This window comes from Echinops telfairi, unplaced genomic scaffold (genome assembly GCF_000313985.2).
Source record: "Echinops telfairi isolate 266 unplaced genomic scaffold, ASM31398v2 ScPeMD7_11;HRSCAF=52, whole genome shotgun sequence".
Lineage (NCBI taxonomy): Eukaryota > Metazoa > Chordata > Mammalia > Afrosoricida > Tenrecidae > Echinops > Echinops telfairi.
Window position 1 is genome coordinate 20189816 of NW_022103908.1, and position 9033 is coordinate 20198848.

A 9033-nucleotide genomic window follows, 5' to 3' on the forward strand; every position below is an offset into this window, starting at 1 on the left:
TGTCCTGGCACCTTGGGCATCGGCGTCTATCACTGTGTGGGTGGCAGACAAACCAGTGTGAACAGACCTTTTCTGTCTCAGTGGTTACACGCTGGGTTGCCAAGCAGAAGTTCAGCAGTTTGAAACTACCAGCTGCTCCTCTGGAGAAAAGAGACTTGCTACTCCAGAATGGACTCGGTGGAGGTGAGTTTGGTTTGGTTGGAGTTTGAATGAATAGCGTAAGGGCAGGGAAAGACCTATATAGAGAGAGCATACGCAGCAGTAATGTACGTTCTCTCTAGATAAAAGGCGCAGCTATGCTTGCGTGGTCGGAGATATCCACTATGTCACCGGTCACTGCGAAAATGTGAAAACCTTGACTCCTGGCAAATATCAGACCAAACTGTCTGCTGTCAACTTAATGGCAATTCATGGTGACCCTCAATCTTATTCACATTCTTGTTAGCATTTACATGTACAATGATGTTAAATTAAAAAATACAGTTATCAGGCAGTATTTCCTTAGGACAGTAGGATAAAGAGATAGTATATGATTATAGATAGATAGATAGCACAAGTTTATTTGAATATATGTACCTTAAAAATCCCATAATAAACAAATACATTGACATCAAGATTATTCTGATTCAAAGTGACCTTGTGGGACAAAATAGAAATGCCCTTGTAGGCTTCCAAGATTTATATCTTGCCTAGAGTAGAAGCTCTCATCTTTCTCCAAGGCGTGATTAGTATCCCCAAACATAATCAACTGTGTTACCAGGATGTGTGTGTGTGTGTGTGTGTGTGTGTGTTTAAAATCTTACTGTTATGTATCTGAAAAATATTGATTAGATGATAAGACAAAATCAGATGGAGTAAAATATAAAGATGTTTTCTGTTCTTGGAACTAAGTAATCATAGTTTTAAAGTCAAAGATTAATGATAAAATAAGTAATAGGTTTTATTGATAACTCCTGTTTTAAGAGCTCAGATATATGTTTGTATAAAAATGTTTCTTGTGTGGTTCAAAGTGCAATTCAAATATAAAGTTTAATATATGTTAAGTTTGATCAGAGAAGTTACTTTTATCTTCTTTAATTTAATAAGGGTTTCCCCTAAAATAGTTTTCCAAATTACCAGTAGAACCCAGTAAATTGGTGCTAGCTTAGGGTACAAAAGTGAGTCTCACCAGAAGAAGCATTATTGATAAATCTATTATTTGTGCAAGCATTTTACAAAAATTAAGCTTGGTTTATAAGGTGGTTCTCATTATATTTTGATTCTGTGTAGATATCTTTAATTTTTGGCTGATTACTGTGCTAGTCTGTGTAGTCTAGATACAAAAATCCATACACACCCATATGTGTAAAAAAGAGGTTTATATACAAAAAAATTTGAATATTGAGAAAACATTCAAGCCCAGTCCAGATCAAGTCCATAAATCTGATATTAGCCCATATATCCAATACCAATCTATAAACTCCTCTTCAGACTCACAAAACACATAAAATTAAGCCAAATGCAGGAAGATCACAGGCAGTGGGTGCAAAGTCTTATAGATCCAGTGGCTGTAGAAGCATCTCAGTGCTGGCAGGGGCTCCAGGTGGCTCCTCCAGTTCCCAGGGCACGAGATCTCTCAGCATAAGCCATGTGTTTTGTCAGTAGAGTGTTTTTCAGGGAATGGGTCTTGAGTCTTGTCAGTAGAGAGTCTCCAAGGGAGTGAGTAGAGAGAGACAGTGTCTCCCACCTCCAAGGAAGAAATCCAGGAATTCCCAGAATCCTCAGGAGAAAGCCAGGCCCACAAAGAGGCCGTGTTTGTTATGACCCAATTGACTAGATTCCACCCCTTCACTCTTAATCCTCTCAAGTCCAGAATTGACACCAGATTATGTAACTTCCACAATTACCTATTTCCTTTTTATCCCTCTTAAGACTAGTCAATATCTTCCAGAAAGTTATCCTTGACTTAGCTTCTATTTCTCTGAATCAGTCATGACTCTAATTCTTAGCTTAATTATTCCTAGTTATGTATTCCCAAAATCAAATGCTGCAAGTTTGTGTCAGTTCTACTGCATACTGTCTTTCTTGGCTCCCTGGTGGTGTTCTCACTACATGTTAGGCTGAAATCCTTATGGTTGGCAGTTCAAAACCAGCAGCAGGAGGACTAGGCTTTCTGCTCCCCTCAACAGTGACTGTTTCAGAAATCTTCAAGGCTTGGCTATGAGTCAGCATTAAGTCAATGGAAAAGAGTTTTGAGTTGAACTAACCCTTGCTTCAATCCCCACAATAATTTGATGCAGTTATTGACCTAATACATTAGCTCATATTTGCACGTTAGCTTAGTCTCAGTATGTTGCTATTGTAAATTATCATTGATTTGGCTCAAACTTAAAGCAGCCTGATCAGTAGCAGAGGAAACTATTGCCTGCATGTGAACTGTCGTCATGAACACTGGTGCATGTAAGTTCATTTTGAGGATATTATATCTGTGTATCGCATCGTTTCACTTGTTTTTGTTCACCGTCTACTTTACTAAATATGATGTTCTTGTCTAGCTATTGTTTTTTCCTGATGGCAACATCTCCTAAGTAATGGAAGGGTAGAAAGGTGATGGTGACCGAGGCGGGTTAAGTGTGCACTTGAATGGATAAGCAATCCTGGAATGGGGAAGATACTTTGAGGTACATAAAGGAAAAATTAAAAGAAGAAGAGAGACAGATATTTTTCCTTAAACATTTTAAATTATCTTGCAATTTAGAAACAGTCTTCTCTTGGAAGGCCTTATATACCGTTGACTGCCAGAGGAATGAGCAAGTAAGTCTTAGAAGAAATGCATTCAGAATATGCCTTAGAAATTAGCTAGGTTAAATTTTAATTCCTTTCCTGTGGTGTTTTCCTGAGTCCATTATTAAAACCATTGTGTTAATACATTTTATCAAGACTGTTCTTTTTCCTGGAACATCTACCTTACCACACATAATATAACTTTCCAGAGACTGATCTCTCCTGATACATGTCCAAAGTGTTTGAGACAAAACCTTATCATCCTTGCTTTCAAGGAGCATTCTGGACATGCTTCTTCCAAAACAGTTTTGTTTGTTCTTTTGGATATATCTAATGAGTCTTTCCATTATTTTCATTGTTAAACAAAACATGTACTTTTCATCTGATTACCAACAATTTTATTTAAGTAATTTTATGCATACATAAAGGAGTTTTGGTGACATCACATTCAAGCTTTGGCTGCTCACCAAAAGTTTGGTAGATTGGACCTTCTGCATGGCTCCTTGAGGGAAACTACCGACAATTTGCTTCTGTAAAGATTACAGTTTAGAAAACCTGTTATACTCTGTCACCTGGGGTTACTCTGACACACAGCAACATCAGTGTGACATCATAGTGTCAGCAAACTAAAACCAAACTCACTGCCACTAAGGGGATGGTGACTCACAGTGACCCTGCAGGACAGAGTAAAATTACCCTTTGAGTTTCTGACACTGAAAATCTTTAGAGAGAAAAATAAACCGTTTACTTTCCCCCACAGAGCACGGGTGGTTGCAAACGTAGGACTTGTGGGAGCAGCACAGCTCATAAAACCTACACCACCAGAAATACTTCATAATCTTAGAATGTCTGCGTGTGTGTGCACACACACATGTGTGTGTTTCAAACTCAAGAGATATTAGAATAATATTAGTTTGGACTTTTTGAAGGACAAGAATATATATATATATTACTTTTCATTAGTACAAATGTAGGTTTTAAGATGCCATCAGGCTAAAGATCTAAGGATTGCTTTGATAAATTCAGTGAAAATATATATTTCCAGAATTTCATCTATTCCTGCCTATTAACTATAACCTAAGTGATTATGTGAGTTTATAAGTATTACTGAGGAAGTATCCTCATTCTTTGACCTCTACTTCTGTCCTTATATTCATTTCCCAATATAGAATCTACTCCTTGAGGTGGAGACTTGACATTAAACATTTTGAGAATGATATCACTGACATCACCATCTATATTATTATAACTCTAAAGTTTCCATTTAAAGGTCACTGTACCACAGCGATAAGATGGGAGATAAAATGGTATATTTTATATAGTTTTAAATGGCTGTATTGTTTACATAATAAAATTAATTTTTTACTATTCCAGTTTTATTACTATTTAAACTACACAAATGTTTGAGGTTACACAATTATATGTAATTTCCTAAAATGGTAATGACACACCATAGGACCAAATAGGTTTAGAAAAGAAAAAGATATAATACAAGAGCAAATATAGATATATGAATAAGATTGAAAATATGTAACTTCATTAAGTTAGGCAAGATCATGAAATGAACACAGAAGCTCATTCATAGCTGGTGATCAGTACTGCTTGAATGGTAAACCTCACTCATCTTGCAATTGCTCTGCAATCCATTCTCTCCATCATTCTGAAAAAAAAAATCTGTCTTTGTTGTAGCATTGAGGTCAACACAATAGCTCTAAGCAAACTGATGAGCGTAAATGTTTGAAATGTTTGGTACTTTTGTTACAATGTTATTTCTTCTGCAGTTACATATAACATTGTTCCTAACCAAGTCTTTCCTCTATGTTCATTTGCCTATTAATTTAACTTAATGGAATAGTCTCAAACTCTAGTTGCATCCTTTTGGATTGGGGCTATTATATTTTAATTTCTGACTAGTTCTCAGTGGATGATTAGGCTGCTTGTCCCAGTAGACACAAGTGGATATTAAAAACTATGGTACAGAAGAATTTAACATTCATAAAGAGTTTATGAATTGACAGATACAAATCAACATTTAAATATGGCTCTGAACTTCATTCTCACAATGATAAAAGTGTAAAGATAGCTGATTTCATACAAAATTTGAAGCAATGACACTGATGGCCATGGATATTCTTTAATTTTCTTGGAGCTGGAGAAAGTATAAGAAGCTGCCATATAAGAACCAGACCTCTAGCTTACCTCACACAGCATTCAAACTACTGGTTAAGAAATTGGAACATTTGACTGAACAGAAAAATAAAACAAAACAATCAAAGGGCCATATCCCAAAAATTTAAATAAGAAGAGCCATTACCAATATGACTGACCAGTTGGAGAAAAAAAGTTAAATAAAATTCTAATATCCTCTGGAAACTTCCATTGAAAACACAGTATAATTTTATTTAGAAAAAAGAAAAAGAAGAGTCATCAAGGAAATGACTTATCTCAAGAAATGCTTTTCAGATTTTGAGTAATGCTATTGGGAAAAATAATGAAGCTTTGAACTTTATATAAAACAGATGGAGATTGTATTTAAACTTAAATATATTTCAATGTAAATTGCCACTATATACCATAAAAATGATGTTAGATAAAATGGCAATGTCTTTTGAAAACGTGTATGTTAAGTAAAGTCTCAGTAGATAGAATCTATTTAATTATCAAAATAAGCTCAGGAGTCCTGAATACTAAGAAAGTAAACAAAATAACTAAAAGACATAATAACAAATAACTTTATAAAGAGTAAGTGAAAAATCCATAAGCAAATGTCCTAACGCTTACAAAAAATAGGAATAAACTAATGATCTAAAAAAACAGGGAAATTGATAAGCTGCATGGGAAACATTTGAAAAGATGCTCAGTTTTACTCTTGAAAAAGCAAGTGGATACTAAAATGAAAAAAAAAAAGTTTTTTTAAATCTATCCTATTTCCCAAATCAAAATATTAGATTAAATATAATGTGAACAAAGAATGGGAAATTAGTGGGATGTGTGAATTTTTGCAAACTCTATAGATACAATACCAATAAAAATGTAAGTACATTTTTCTTATATATTCTTTTGACAATGTCATTTCTTGGTATTTAATCATATCAATATTCAGATGTATGAAATAGCATGTGGTTAATAATAGTCATTGTGGGATTATAAAAACAATACTAAAACACCATATTAATTATGTAAATTTTGGTATTCATGTTGCTAATTTTTTCAAGAGAAAGAAGAAGAGACAAGTCCTTGGATGGAAGGGAGGCTTCACCACCATCAGGTCCTGTCTAGCATAGTTGCTTCATTATCACCACATCACCATATTGTTTGGACATTTATACTTAAAATTTTATTTGCCTTAAAACAGATGACAGGGGATGCAGTACTTCCGCATAGGCTAATTCATTTTATTGTCTAAATTAGGTTACACTTGAGAGTAAGTTGTGATTCATGTAACTGATTGAGTCTGAAATTTCAAATTAATGAACATCCTATTTATGAGCATCTCAGACCAGATGAAAGGACTATGTTCCTATACATTCGTGTTGTTAGAATATATTGTGGCATGACTCAATGTCACTGGACACTTCTTAACTATTTATAGGTAGGTGACAGTTCCATCCAAGAACAATGGGGACAAAGAGACAAACACAAACTCACAGGTCAAGTGTGACCACAGATAACTTATGTGTCTTTGAATTATGTCAGTACACTGAGATAAGCTCGCTAGTCTTTCTATCTTGACTACACATTAATCAATTCATTGTCTTTCAGATAGGACCATTTCTCCCCAACCCCTAAGACATCTTCCCCCCAAAAGATTTCTTGCACTTCCTTCTCCTTTCTCCTCTCAGTGTGAAGAGAGTCAGGAGTGCTGGGAGTGCAGTACTTGTGCATCAGACTGCCAACTTCAAGGTCAGCAATTTAAAATCACAAGCTGCTCCTGGAGAGAAAGAAGTTTTCTACTCTAGTAAACACTTACAACCTCAAAAATTCTGCTTCTACTTTGTCCTATAGGGTTACTATGACTCAGCATCTACTTGACGTCAGGGAGATAGTGTGGGTTTGGTGGTCCTCAGGGATGATCCTCACTTAAAACACCTAGTTTATTCATATCATAATTTGTAATCTATACAATTATTATTTTGACATTGGCATCAGGATTCTAATTTGGAGATGAACACATGGGACAGCCTGTTTCCCTTCCTCCCTTTCTTCCTTCTCCTTTCCACTTAACCATTTTTTTCTCTCCCTCCTACCTTCTTTCTTTAATTTTTTTTCATTCTTGGTGTAAGAAAGTGGAGATTTATTTTATCTAAAACCATATGCATGCATCTGAATAAATAGAAAAATCCTCACATAGAAAGGCCTTTGGAGAAAAGTGTTTCAAGATAATATCTTGCTATGTTCATGCATAAGAGGAAGTATAAAAGTACTGGAAGTGTGAAATCAGTTACTAAAACTAGCTCAACTCGTGTTGAGAGCATTTTAAATAATAAAGAAATTGTTTCTAGTGAGAGTCTGTTTAAAAACACCGTGTTATAATGCTCCCTACTTACAGGTAAGGGAGTCTGTTCTATCAAATTACCTCATAAATTTAACTGAACATCTTTGGGAACTTGAGGTTAGCCCAATGCCAATGGTGTGTATTAAATCTATTCTACTTTCTATTTAGCCTTCTATAATTTTTAGTATTTTTTTATTCATCAAATGTTCTGGCTTTTTCCAAGAAAAGTGAAAATTGCTCTGTTTACCTAGCTACCCCAAACTAAGAGTATATTTTAGTATCAATATAATTTTAAAATAAACAATTCTGTTTACAACGTCCCTTCAAATTCAAATTATTTCTAATCGTTACTTTGGTTGAAAGATATATTAGCTCTTCACTGTAAACTGGTCCCACTCAAGTCCTGTTAAATAAGGTTGGTTCTTTCCCCATATCCCATGTAAGAGAGGGCTTATAGGGAAGTCTCTCAAAGCATTCAGTTTTTTTTTGTTTGTTTGTTTTTTTACAATGTCGGCCAGCAGGGCACTGCCCCTCTGAAGGTGGCAGAGGGACATCCTCTGCCCTGGCGACCCTTCACTTTCGTGGGCTTTCATCAGTGGATGGCAGCTCATTACCGAGCTGCCTCATCTTCTCAGTTCTCCACTCAAAGCATTCTTATCAGTGGAATATTCTGAAACTTGCTCGTGAATGTACAGTAGTTAAAATAAATGGAAGAAACGAGGACATAAAAACCTGTACATAAGATTTCTAAAGGCAGCTCAAGAACACAAAATAAAATATTATCATGATATGATGTAAAAATTTCAAATAAAAAAACCTAAAGGGAAGAACATAATAATTCAAGCTGAACGAATTGAAGGAAAATTCAAGCCTTGAGTTCAAATACTGAGCAAGTATAAACAAACAAACAAAAACATGATGCAGGAAGCATCAAAAGGAGACACAAGGAATACACAGGGTCACAGAAACCTAAAATATCGGTCAACTTTCAATCATTTAGTGTGGTAATATAGGATCATAGGCTAATTGTATTAATGAAGTTTAAGTTTAAATAAAGGCATTAGTAACAAATAACTTTCCAGGGAATTGATGGAATACCAACAGAAATGCTTTAAAAGACTGATGTTGCTGGAAGCACTAAAAATGCCAAGACATTTTTAGACAGCTAACGAATCAATCCACTGGACTAGACCTTATATGTGGCCGTTCCACAGAAGGTGGCACACAGAATGGAGAAATGTGAACAACTGTGAGTCCAGACTTGCTGAAGGCAATTCATAATTGGCTGCAACAGTACATGAACATGGAACCGGCAGAAATTCAAGCTGGAGTGAAAAGAGTGCTCACAGAGATATCCTCGTCGATGACAGATGTACCTTGTTTGAAAGCAATCAACACGAGATAAAATATTTGTGCTATTGATTATGCAAAGATTGTGTTAACCATAACAAGCCATGGATATCATTACGAAGAGTGGAATTTCCAGAACACTTCACAGAGCAAGGGACAGTCATTCGAACCTAATGAGGGGATACTGCATAGATTAAAATCAGGGAAACATGTGCATCGGTGTTGTATCTTTTCATCATAATTATTCATTTTGCATATCTCAAGGAATAATCCAAGAAGCTGGGATATATGAAGAATGCAGCATCAAGATGGAAGGAAGTCTCCTTAACAACTTACAACATGCGGATGACGCCACCTTGCAGGTTGATACTGAGGAAGACTTGAAGATGGAAATCAAGCAATACAGCCTTGAGTGTAGATTGCAA

General features: G+C 35.5%; 1 non-coding gene across 1 annotated transcript; it reads right to left on the reverse strand.

Moving 5' to 3' along the window:
• Positions 1–7762: 7762 nt before the first annotated feature.
• On the reverse strand, positions 7763–7900 carry LOC115868495. The gene has a single exon (XR_004045627.1). It is a non-coding gene; the product is annotated as a small nucleolar RNA SNORA47 (small nucleolar RNA).
• Positions 7901–9033: the final 1133 nt, after the last annotated feature.